Here is a 12076-nt window from a genome sequence, read left to right as displayed (position 1 = left end):
AGGTTCATGGGACATATGGGTGAATGCTCCAATCTCCATTCATCTTTATGTTATGTGTAAATCTTTTGGATTGAACAAGGAGGCTAACTAGCACATATAGATACAGGAATGATACAGAACTAATACAGGGGTGACAATATAAAATACTGTCAGTGCTCTTTTTTTTTGCTTCTACCGATTTTTTGCTTCTAACTTGTGTTCCATAGTGCCAACACTAACTTTTAAACATTTTGCAGAAACTGTAAAAGTTGCAACTATTACCTCAGAAAGTACAGTAAGCTTGCAATTTTCAGCCTCCAGTTATTAAAAGCAGATGTGTTTTCACATTTCTAAGGTGTTAAACCTTACGTCAATGTACTGTAAGTAACACTGTTACTTTGGGGGACAAAGCAATTATGTTCATGGCCTATAAAATCCTCAACAACATGGAAAAGGTGAAAAGAGAGTAACTGTTCACTGGTTTTGTTCATAGTAAAAAGATCAAGAAGACAATGAGTAAGTTTACTACACAGTAGATTAAACAAAAAAAAAGAGGGAAAAAAGAGGGAAAAATGAGACCTTGAGCTGCAGAACTCAGTAGACTCAGTAGCTCAAGATCTCCTCCATGTCTCTGGGGTGTTGTACCAGTCAAATCTATACTGTTGAAAAGTCTGTAAAGTTGAAAAAGTTTTAACACAATGGGAGGAAAGTTATTCTAAACCTGTCCGGCTCTCACCTTTTTGTTTAGGCACCTATTACTAACATTGCTGACTGCAGAGTACTGGGCTCAGTAGGCCTTTGGTCTTACCTACTATGACCACTTATTATGACTTTATAGGACAGCAATAAATAAATCAGAAGTGCCTAAGGAAACCAATGGCATGGGCTGCATTATTGCTGTGACAGAACAGATGTGTGTGTATTTTTCCCAAGGTATTGCTACTTTAGGACAGAGGGGATGATAAGCATCCACTTGCAGCCACAATAAGACTCTTCTGACAGATCTTATTTCATGAATTCTGTCTGAAAAGGACACACACATGACAAGTGGGAAAAGGAATTATTCTTACAGTCTTCAAATCTGTAAAGCAATGCTAAAGAAGACTGAATTTATCATTCCTGAGGTACTGAATTGATTTTCCATTATTTTCACTTGCAAGTTACTCACAAATACAGCTAGCTTTCTGCTGTGATTATTTGTTACAAGTTGGAAATTCCCCAGTCTCTTGCCAAACCTCTCTAGCTTTTCCATAACATCTCATTTCCAAATCAGAGCCATGGCACACTGTTTAGTTTTTTTGTTATCTCATTGTATAAACCTATGTTTTCTATACCATCTTCCCACTGTTTCGCAGCAAGCTGCTACTGCCATCTACCCCATCCGTATGTAATGCCTATCAGTCTTTGCTGACCAGCACACTATGAAACTGCAGTGTAATGAGCCAAGCAAACTGCTTTGTGAGTGCATGTGTCAGGCCATATGTTGCACAGACTTCATTTAAACAACTGACTTCAAGTTCACAGGTAGTTTAACCACAAAGTATTCAGCATCCACTCTTGCAGGAGCAGGACTGGTCACCCAAGCTAGAGAGAATTTTTCTGATTACTTGAACAATCACAAACATTTTAGACAGTGCAATAACAAGAAGTGAGCACCAAATGACAAATAGTAAATATAATTTCTAGTACATGGATTCTATAAAAGTTCAGATAAAATACAGCCATTCTGAAAACATTTCCAAAAGCAGAGTCATTCACACAGGGGTTTGCAAATATCAAGTTAAAAGTAACATAAACATGGTTTCTATGAATTATTCCTGGAAAATGGACAAATGTTTGTTATACTTATTTCTTCTGCATTCAGCTAAACACTGTTTGTTGCTAAGGGCACCCTTGATCTAGTATCTAGTAAAGCATTTAAGCATATAGTCTACTTCTGCTTAATGGAAAAAAAACAAACAACAACAACAACAACAAAACAAAACAAAACAAAACAAACAAACAAAAAAAAAAAAACAAAAAAAAACAACATAAGATGAATTAAAAAAAAAAAAAAACACAAAACATATGAAACAGCTATAGCACAACCTTCCCACCCCAAATAATACTGCTGCTCAGAATTAAACACACGGAAAATAAAAAATACCTTTTTCTATTGAGCAGATGGAAAAAGTGGTTACCTTTTAACCATTCCTTTGCACAGAGAATGAACTTTTATTTCACTAAAGTCAAATGAAAATGTATCTTTGGCTTTCATGAATTAAGTCTAGACCCTGACCAAAAACAACTGCTTTTGTGCTTTTATTTGAATAGAATGTCAATCAATACTTCAAACTGAAAGCTGATACAGCGTTCTTCTCTACTGTTACTAGGAAGATAAGTAGCTTGGTAAGATTTACAGAGAAACAGAATCTGTGTTCTCCTGCATATTTACAACTCTCGGTACAGCTTCATTACCGTGGAACGTAGACAAGGCATGCTCTTAAATGTATTCATCTTCATAGATAAATATGAGGAAGGGACATGCTACCAGTTTAGTCCTGTAGAACAGGAGCTCAGATTCAGAAGTAAAGGTCACTTGCCAAAGCTCACACAGGAATGTTTTGGTAGTGCAATCTGACACTCTCTCAAAATTACCTCTTCAGTTCTGTTTCCCTTGACACATTACAGGAGGGCAGCCCTTTGGGCATGTGTCTGCTCACCCCTTCTGCCCCACATCCCCCAGACCCTCCTCAAGCAGAACCCCACTGATGTCACTTGCTGCTGAGTGCCTCTGACACCAGTTGGTAAGTGCTACTCAATTAGAGGAAGTAGTGGAATAATGATGGTATCATCCGGTAAAGTTCAGGCTTTCAGCCTTAACTGACTCTTGATTATTATAATTATTAGTATTGTTATCAAGGACTGGAATTAGAGTAAGGAAGGTCCATCAATTATACTGAGCAGTTAATCCTTTATAGACACAGTTGCTTATGTTAATGGACAAGTTTTTATCAGTGTATTAACATATCTTTCACACTCTATGGAAACAGTTTTTTCAGAAATTTCCTTATTTCCCCTCTTACAAAATAAATGTGCTGAAAACTGAATTGCATGTCTTGTTGAGGCTATGGAATTTCTCTGGGTAGTAGGGGCAGCTTTGTCACAACATGGGGTTTCACACACTTAAATTTATGTAGCTTCTCAGAAGTATATGCCAGGATATGAATTTACTCTGCACGAGTGATTTCTGCATTCACTTAGTTTGTATGCTTATCTTTTGCCTAAGGTCAAGGTATGAGACTATTCTGTTATTTTGTTCCATGAAATCATCTACTTACTGAAAGAGTGAAACATAGTTCAACTTTAAATTCATGCTCCAGTCTAAGACATCTTAATAAGCTTATGACAACAAGACTTATATTTAAATGACTAGCTTTTTACACAGTTACAATGCAGAAGCCGAACACAGTGCAGTGAGTAAATGAAGGTTTGCAGTGGCCAGCTTTGATTAATCACTGATAATAACTGTCCCTAAATGAGTGAATACGACATCAAATAGGTCATTTAGAAATAGCTTTAAACAATAAGGCTATGTATCTAGACTAGTAAATTAAACAATGTCTAGGAAATTCCCATGCACTGGAAGACTGTTGTTTATTCAGGTAACTTGGTTGTGGCACTAGCCAAATTTTGGAAGTTGGGGGCTTCCAGGAGCCATTCCCAATAGGTAATATACACAATACAAGTTTAAACAAGAGCTATTCCAGCTAAGTCTCAACAGTGCCAATGTTCCTGTGCAGCTTTAATTCATTAGTATATACATAGCCTAAGCGTGCCATTTTCTATCATTTGGATCTCTTCAGTCTCGAGAATTTATTTTTTGAATATATTGCTCTTGTGGAAGAGCCATTTAAATAGCTATCAACTGAGAGGACTTTCATTTCTTCTTTCCTCCTGAAAAGGACATAAGAAAAGAGAAAAACGAAAAATATTATTGGAATACAAGTAAGATGGAAACATACCTCACCGTAATATATAGCAGATCAAATACATAGTAAAGGCCATAATTACCAATGATTAATTTTCCCAGAGTCCCAAGTATCACACACATTTCTCAGAACTCAATTTAGTTATGGTATTGATGAGGAAGGAGTTTATAAAGCCTGGGGCTCTGCAGTTTAATGTTTCCCTTTTTATACTACAGGCAATGCATGCCAAGTCCTGGTTCTAATGTTTCCCCCAGTTTTAATGCTTTACCTAAAAGCATTGTCCGAGACTCTTTTGGTGACAGAGATTTCTTGACATCTGACATTCCAAATGATTTTTGAGTGATTTGAAATATTCACTGAAAAAGGGGAAACTACTGGCTCAGAGTCCCATAGTCTACACTATTCTGCCATACAGGTGCACAGACCAAGGGGTCACACAACAGCTCTCCCACTGTCATTGTAATGCTCTTGCAAATGGCCACTCACATTGGCTCTTATAACTTGGTATTTTTTAAGGTCACCACAGCTTCACTGGAGGGGACAGAATTAATTTCAGCTGAATTTCCCTGTGCAAGAAACACAAATATGTTATTATTGTTGCAGTATGCATCTAAGCTATGCAAACACAAAATCAATCACATCAATATAATAATAGTATTAGTTTGTCTGGGATTTTTTTCCTCACATTAACTTGCTTCATTGATGCAGTAGCTTATGTTTGCATACCTGAACCTTTAGTGTTACTGTATTATTCTAAGCTACTTTTTAATTTGTTAGCAATATTAACTTATAGTTGCAATGTAATTACTGTACCCAAATTAACCCAGACAGATAAAACTCACTTGAATTGCTGAGTATCCTTTCTGATGCAGGACCTTTAATGACAAAAACTGTCATTAAATGGAGAATAAAACTGCAAAACAGGAACCATTCCTACTAAAATGTGAGCAGGTACTGACCAGGAAGGGAGGTCAGTTACTGTAAATTAAACCTTGATTACAAGATGACTAATTTAAGAATACTATGCAGTGGCAAAAAAATCCCAGAGAAGAAGCAACTACAGTACAAACAAGCGCCACACATCTGAGTGAAAAGTGGAAAAAGTGGGCATCTGACACTTCATATTCTATAATGTGTAGATAGATATGCACACATAAACAAATATCCAAAGGTAGAAACTTGGACTTACCTTAGACAATTTCCATTTAAACCAAAGAAAAGCAAATATAAAAATCAAGATGATCGCAAGGGAAATGCTGATTCCTGATACTAAAAGAGCAAAAAGAAATGTACTCATGACTCTAAATCATTGAGAAAATGAAAAAAATTAAATACTTTCATTTGTGGTGGTTAATTATGCAACACTAAATGCTATACTAAAATCTGGATCTTTATTTTTCCTACAAACAAAAATCTCATTGAAGTCTGGATGAGTACAGAAATGAGCCAAGCATATTACAGCTCATTACAGTTGAAGATTTTTTGGCAATACAAAGAAACTTTCATCTAGATTAAACTTGAACAAATCAGCTCCACATAACTCACCTCCAGTACATTCTAAAGCATCTGTTCAGTCATGAGAAATAATACTAAGATTAAAAACAGATTTATACAGAGTAACTCTCTTTCAAATCTGAGAGACCTTGTAAGGCCTTACTGTTTTCATTTTTCTTTGTAACATTCAAAAATGAAGCAGATTTTGCAATTTTCTCAACAATTTCTGCAACCCTATCTTGAGGAGGTTCAGAACACTTTAAGACCACAACAATCTCAGCTTTGCTTTTGCAGGATTTTAAGCAATGTGCTATTTTTGTCTGACCATGCTTTTCCTTGCATTTTTACAGTGTTCAGCAGCACAACAGATCAAATACATAACACCAGGGAAAAGCTCTGTCTAGTTATTTATAAATAAAAAAAAGCTGACTTAAATTGTAATTAATGTTAATAATACTGTGCTAATGTTAATTGTGTTAATGTCATTTTCAATTAATATTACTGCACATAATGTATGCTAATATTAATATAATTATGTAAAGTTAAATAACATTTATTTCTGTCTCAAAACAGGTCTGTAAATGTAGTATAATAACATTTCCTTGGCTTCACCTCTTCTGTTTATTATCACACATCAAAACGTGTTATATTTATCTCCAGTCTTAGCATACCAATAGTTACTACTGCTCACAATATTATTGGTGCTACAGTTTTTACAGAAAGAAAAAGGCTCAAATATAAATTATTGTAATAAAATAGCAAATTATTATGGTTTAATCTAGTACAGCAATATTCTTATTACTCATATAAATCCACAGAGAAATATCATGATTTGTAATTATAAAGTGTATTTAATACTCTTTCATAACAACTAAGTTTTTCAGCCCAATGTATGCAAGGCCATACATATTTTTTGTTTCTATAGCCAATGGCAGTAAAAGAAGTCAGAAATTCAAAACTTAGGTAAAGAAAAAAACATTTAAACAGAATTATGCATCTTGAAGTTGTCAACCTACCTACTACAGATGACAAACTCTTTTCTGTTAAAAAAAAAAAAAAAAAGAGAAATAAAATTAGAAACATGAGTAAACTGTACAACAATGTGTAATGAGGCTGAAAGCTGGTGTCTTTTGGCAACTAAAAAGCACCAAATTTAGTGACATGCTAGAAGCAAATTAACTATTTTTTTTTTTTTTTCTGCCAAAAGAATAGATTGCAGCTATTTACTACTTTGTACCTACATTCACTTTATTTTTATGCTGATTTCTGTTTACCCTCCTTCAGATGTGTTTTGTCTGTTTGGCAGGTAAGGCTTTGTGTGCAAAGCCTCTCATGTATTCACATTTGTATATTTACGTATATTTATAATTAGCATAACTAAGTCCAAATCAGAATGTTGGTATTTTTCAGATCCTGATACGCTGAACAAAAAAGAAGTCAGCAAATAAGACTTGCAGCCAGAAGTTTCCTTCTTTTTCTTGCCTTTCTCCCATCTTCATCAGTGAACCTCAAGAAGTCTCAGCATAAGAGGCAGAGAGGAGACATGAGAAAGAAACAGGGCAAGTAAAATCCCCAGCTCTTGAGTAAGCAACACTGCCCTAACAGCTGCTTAAGAGAACACCAGACAAAACCTCACAAATGTAGGAATTTAAGAAAGTACTAGCATCTGAAGCCCTGGCCTGTACCCAATAAAGTTTTGTGTGGTTTGTAGCTGTGATCCTGAGAGCAAAAATGGGGCTTGTGAAAGCAGCCACTTCATAAAGCCTCCAGAAAGCTGAGTAGGAGCTGGGTATCATCTCAGATATGCACACAGGCAGGTGCTGGTGACCCTGCACAGGGGGGTGTCACAGTAAGAAGCAAGACACTTAGTGGGTCTGTGGGGGAATATTTCTGCTGTGATCTTCCTCATCAGTTTTCTTCCTTTAGCACAGAATTCCAAGCTATCCACTGATTATGAAAAGCACCTGACCATTTTATCCTGAATGACTAATTTTCTGCTTCTTGAGACAATTATTTAGGCTGTGTTATTTGAGATGTCTCAAATACTCTTTGAGCTTCAGCTTCCACCTCTGTAAAAACAGTGGGAAACCTGTTTAAATCCATCATGGGGTTATACTGCTGCTAAATTGGTTCATGTTCAAAACTTTTAAAAGACTTTTGAATAGAAAGTACTTTCAAAAGGCATGTCAGTATGAAATTCCCAGATTCATCTATATTTCAATGCAAGGGTACTGGCAGAGGCACCATCAGGGTACTCTCAGCAGCCTGCTCAGCATTCTGTATGGATTCAAGGTCAAATAAATACTGATAAAGTGAGTTTTGCTCACATCTTGAAACAAAAGTAACTCAGCCCCATTTAAGTGTTTCTCCTAGGTGGAAACTACAGGTTTGGCCCTGTGTCCATCACATAATGGTAAACATAACAAGACCAAGGCACCTGCAACTTGCTGTCTTTCCATAGCTATGCCAAGCTGCACCTCATTTTAAACACAGGATTAGGGTAAAATTGATCGAATGACTTAACAAGTTCACCTTTGCAGAGTCACAGTAAGTAGCAGTAAGTCCATTCTTAGCTCATCTCAGTCATGAAGTAACTCACACTGTTTTATTTTACACCTGGGATGGGCTCAGTGTATCTATTAGCAGGGCCATATGATGGAAGGCTGCTTGGCCCCCACAGGAGTGCAATCAAATTGGATCATGACTTCAGTCCTCCATTTAAAGAAAACAGTACTTCCCAATTTTCTATGAGAAAAGAGCAAACTTCGTAAGACCCTAGGGTCCTGAGGGAGCTGGTGGAGGTAATTGCCAAGCTGCTTTCCACCATCAGTGTTCTTGGTTATCTGGAGAGGTCCCAGAGGATTGGAGGCTTGCCAGTATGACTCCCATCTACAAGAAGGGCTGTAAGGAGGACCCGGGGAACTACAGGCCTGTCAGCCTGACCTTGGTTCCAGGGAAAGTTATGGAGCAAATCATCTTGGGCGAGATCCCATGGCACTCGCGTGACATCCAGGGGATCAGGCCCAGCCAGCACGGGTTCATGAAAGGCAGGTTGTGCTTGTACAATCTTATGTCCTTCTATGACCGTGTGACCAGACTGGTAGATGAGGGAAAGGCTTTTGATGTAGTCTACTTAGACTTTAGCAAAGCCTTTGACATGGTCTCCCACAGTATTGTGCTGGGGAAATTGGCTGCCCGTGGCCTGGACAGGTATTCTCTTCTCTGGGTAAAGAACTGGATGAAGGGCCATGCCCAGCAGGTTGTGGTTAATGGAGGTAAGTCCAGCTGGCATCCTGTTACAAGTGGTGGCCCCCAGAGGTTGGTACTGGGGTCTATCTTGTTTAATATCCTTATTGATGACCTAGATGAGGGGATTGAGTGTACCCTCAGTAAGTTTGCAGACAACACCAAGTTGGGAGGTAGTGTCGACCAGCCTGAGGGTAGGGTGGCACTTCAGAGGGATCTGGATAGGCTGGAGTGCTGGGCTGAGGTGAATGGGATGAGGTTTAACAAGGCCAAATGCCGGGTCCTGCACTTTGGCCACAATAACCCCATGCAATACTACAGGCTTGGGGCAGAGTGGCTAGAAGACTGTGAAGAGGAAAGGGACCTGGGGGTGCTGATTGATGCTCAGCTGAACGTGAGCCGGCAGTGTGCCTGGGTGGCCAAGAAGGCCAATGGCATCCTGGCCTGTATTAGAAATAGTGTAGCCAGCAGGAGCAGGGAGGTGATTGCCCCCCTGTACTCAGCTTTGGTGAGGCTGCATCTCGAGTACTGTGTTCAGTTTTGGGCCCCTCACTACAAGAAGGATGTCGAGGCCCTGGAGCATGTTCAGAGAAGGGCAACAAAACTGGTGAGGAGTCTGAAGCACGTGTCTTATGAGGAGCGGCTGAGGGAGCTGGGATTGTTTAGTCTGGAGCAGAGGAGGCTCAGGGGAGACCTCATTGCACTCTACAACCTCCTGAAGGGAGGCTGTGATGAGGAGCCTCTTCTCTCAGATAACTAATGATAGGACTTGAGGAAATGGCCACAAGTTGTGCCTGGGGAGATTTAGATTAGATATCAGGAAAAACTTCTCCTCTCAAAGAGTGCTTAGACACTGGAACAGCCTGCCCGTTGGAGGTGGTGGAGTCACCATCCCTCACGGTGTTCAAGAAGCGCCTGGACAAGGTGCTATGAGATATGATTTAGTAGCATAATGGGTAGTATTGGTGATAGGATGATGCTTGGACTAGATGACCTTGTAGGTCCTTTCCAACCTTGTGTTTCTATGATTCTATGACTTCAATATCTTGGATAGCAGGCTTAGCGATAGCTGAGAAAAGAAGCAACTTCCACTACAGTGACAGTGTCAAGATGCAGTAGGATAAAATCGGACTGCAAACAGGAAGAGACACAGCAGGATATGCACAGAAAGACTGGAGAACTCGCAAGAGTCAGCTGGTAGAAAACAACAGGGAAAAAAATGAAAAGAGTAAATTCACAAGACTTAGGTATGCACACTGAGGGAAGGACTGACATAGGATTTGTAGAAAGCAACATATTAATAAATGAACCTGGAACGGGACTGAACCCAGTTTCTGGATTGGTTGTTACTGTTTTTGATTTAGTTGCTGCTGTTTCTTGTTCATAAGCTTCTGTAACATGAGAAGTAGGTGTCTCTAACAATGATGGTTCTGTTGCATGAACATGCATATTTTTAACAAAATATCCTGAAAATTAAACAAAATTAAAAATTAGCAAACTAAATTAAAAACAAAATAAAAATAAATAAATAAAATTTTAAAATAAACAAAATTAAAAATTGAAACAGAACTATTGCTGGAATATTTCTTATTAAGGTTGTCTCACAATTTCTGTTATAAATGATTTCTTGCTTTCAAATGCTTGTAATTGGGCAATCTTCTATTTTGCATTTGCAATATTTGCATCCATCTAACTTTTCTGTTTGGACATTTCATTTGCAATTGTTAAGACATTTCATTACTCAGCTTAAAAAAATATTTTCATTGACTTCTTAGAATTCTCCTCTGATATTGCAGTGTTTCCATGCTTTGGAACAAGAGCATGAAATTCCCAAAGGAATAGTAACAAAGCTGTAGCTTTTACTGGATCTGAGCACTCTATGAAAATTAGAAAAACCATTTCCATTTTTATTTTCATTTGCTTTGATGGGGCTTGAAAGGAAAAGGCAGCTAAATTCACCTGGGGTGTTTACTGATATTTATCCTCTTTTTCACTTTTCTTCTTGCCTTTAATGCTTCTCAAATGGGAAGCAATCATGTTAATATAAATGAAACACACTACATTGCTTTAGTTAACAAATGAAAACATCCTGTCTTTCAAATGCCTCCTCAACTTCAATTGCAAATTAATGAAAAAGAAGATCTGGGAGGGGTGAAAGTTCCCTGAACGTTTTCTGAATGACAGGAAGAGAGGAAATCCCTATACTTTGTTGAGTTACTGGAGAATTAAGCAGGTGCTTTCTTATACCTTCTCTGTTGTGACATTGAAAACAAAACAAAACCACATCTACGGCAGCAAGTTTTACCAGTGAAATCTCAGGAGGTTCCATATAGGAAAAAAGTGACTGAAACAGCACAGGGGGAACAAAAAAAAGTGGCACATGATAATCTTAGACAAACAAGTTCAAAAGATTAACACCCTCAAACATCTTATAAAATTATGGTCTTCCCTGAGGTCTTGTGTTCTATCAAGTTCTTCCTAGAATTACAGAATAACCTCCAGGGAAAACATCCACAGCTTCTGTGAGAGGGAGCAAACAGATGCAATACATTGCAATAAAAAAGAACAGAACTTAGGGGTGGAGGCCGCCTCTCTCTGAGAATACACTGCTCTCACTAGCAAGGTTAGAGTTGCTTGGCGGTTAGGAGAAAAGCTTGCTTTGTCGCTGAAGCTTTTACAGGACTCCGCCAAGCAGAGCACCACTCCACAGAGTGTGTCTGAAGATATACATATCTCCATGAACTGCTTTGAAGGCCGATGGCATAAATGCTAAGCCAGGCCTGTGATCTTGAGAGCACATGAGCTCTCATGATAAGAAGGTCCATTAGCCCCCTCCCCCCCAACCCTCTTAGCACCTTCTTAAATTATTGGTCTATTGCTGCCTTTAGTGGGACAGAGGTGTCTTTGCACCAAGCTAATTATATATATTTTTCTTTTTGTCAGAGAAACAATGTTATAGTGAAATTTTATGAAACTGATACAGCTGGTCACAAATTCTACGGCTAAATATAATATCCTTCTGTTAGATACGTGTTGTAAGGGGACTCTGCTATATCATATTCAGTCAGAAGTTCTGAGCTTTCAGCATTGATGTTTTCACCAGACACAAATGATAAAGGGGCTAGGGTTCTGCCAGTCCTTAGAATACACTTGGTGTGGTTGTGAAGATCATGAAACCCAGAGTGAGACACTAGCCTTTCTCACTTCTCAGTAAATTTACAAAATCTTTGTGTGATGATGAGGAAGACCTGGTGTTTATGGTTAAATTACTTGAAATAATTCATTTTTTTTTGCCTTCCCTGCAGCATCAATGTGATACTACCACTGTTACTGTAACTAGCAGTGCTAACAAAAAAGGCATGATCTGTATCTATTAATGTTTTTCT

At 38.2% G+C, this 12076-nt stretch overlaps 1 long non-coding RNA gene across 1 annotated transcript; it reads right to left on the bottom strand.

Moving 5' to 3' along the window:
- Positions 1 to 2264: 2264 nt before the first annotated feature.
- Positions 2265 to 5222, bottom strand: LOC118166024. Its single transcript, XR_004750320.1, has 3 exons — positions 5140 to 5222; positions 4437 to 4516; positions 2265 to 3915 (listed from the first exon to the last, which is right to left on the bottom strand). It is a non-coding gene; the product is annotated as an uncharacterized LOC118166024 (long non-coding RNA).
- Between the last annotated feature and the right edge of the window lie 6854 nt (positions 5223 to 12076).

This window comes from Oxyura jamaicensis, chromosome 4 (genome assembly GCF_011077185.1).
Source record: "Oxyura jamaicensis isolate SHBP4307 breed ruddy duck chromosome 4, BPBGC_Ojam_1.0, whole genome shotgun sequence".
In the NCBI taxonomy this organism is placed as follows: domain Eukaryota; kingdom Metazoa; phylum Chordata; class Aves; order Anseriformes; family Anatidae; genus Oxyura; species Oxyura jamaicensis.
The sequence above is the reverse complement of the archived record's forward strand: the minus strand, read 5'-3'. Positions and strand labels throughout refer to the sequence as shown.